Here is a 1,049-nt window from a genome sequence, read left to right on the forward strand (position 1 = left end):
CAGCAATGAATAAAGTTTGATTTTAAACCATTGATGTCTTTTTAAATATATATATATATTTTTTAGATTCCTTGGTCTCATTTGATAAATTACTTTTCTCATGTTCTTATTTTATATTTTATTTGATGGAGTCTTTTGCATCATAGCATTTCAGCTTTGTAGCAGAAACATTTGACATTAGACGATTCCTTCCATATCTTCTTTTGGTCAAATTGAATTCCCGTATTAATCAAAGGAGAGAAAATGGTTGCTCTGGAGGAGCAGCAGAGATCGACTCGGGTGGGAGAATGACTAGACTTCTCCAAGTCATGCTCTCCACAAATCTGAGCTGTATTGGAGAATACCAAGGAGATGCATTATAAATAAAAGGACCCTTTCTGGGGAAACCTGTTTAGTTTCTGTAAACTTTAGGAGCCTGGCTTTTTTTACATGGTTGGGTTCTGCTGTAAACCTTTTGACCAAAACTCATCTGCCAGAAAGTCCTTTCAGTGTTTGCAAGATTCTGGTTTTATTCCACAATTCTTTTAAGCCAATGTCACGTTTTCCCCTTGTTAGCTGGCTGAGAGCTAAACTCTCAGCAGAAAACCTAACTTATTTTTTTTCTCTAAAATATTCAGTGGAGACGACCCTCGAGGGAAACGACTTTTAACCAGCAGTGATTGAATCTGTCCAAATCATAACTTTCTCAGATCTTTATTGGAAAGCCATGAGTCATGTTGGTGTCATTTGGCACAAGTTTAAGTTGATTTATCAGAAATCTCATGAAAATACATGTTGGTGCATTTAAAGAACGTTTATTAAAACTTTATTAATGCATAAAACACATGCCTATTAATGCATCCTTGAGTGTTAAAAAACAAAAATAAAGGAAAAATTCAAATGAGTAAAAAAAAATACACAATATGCATAAAATGTAAAACATTTATGAATTGACTGAAAGACCAAAAAGTACTAAAAGAAAATGAGTCCATCAGATGTAAAAATAAAAAAATAAAATTATTCTTTCATGTGAGAAAACTAAGATGGAAACTTCACATTAAAACAATATA

The sequence above is a fragment of the Cyprinodon variegatus genome, unplaced genomic scaffold (genome assembly GCF_000732505.1).
Source record: "Cyprinodon variegatus isolate N-32 unplaced genomic scaffold, C_variegatus-1.0 Scaffold351, whole genome shotgun sequence".
NCBI lineage: Eukaryota > Metazoa > Chordata > Actinopteri > Cyprinodontiformes > Cyprinodontidae > Cyprinodon > Cyprinodon variegatus.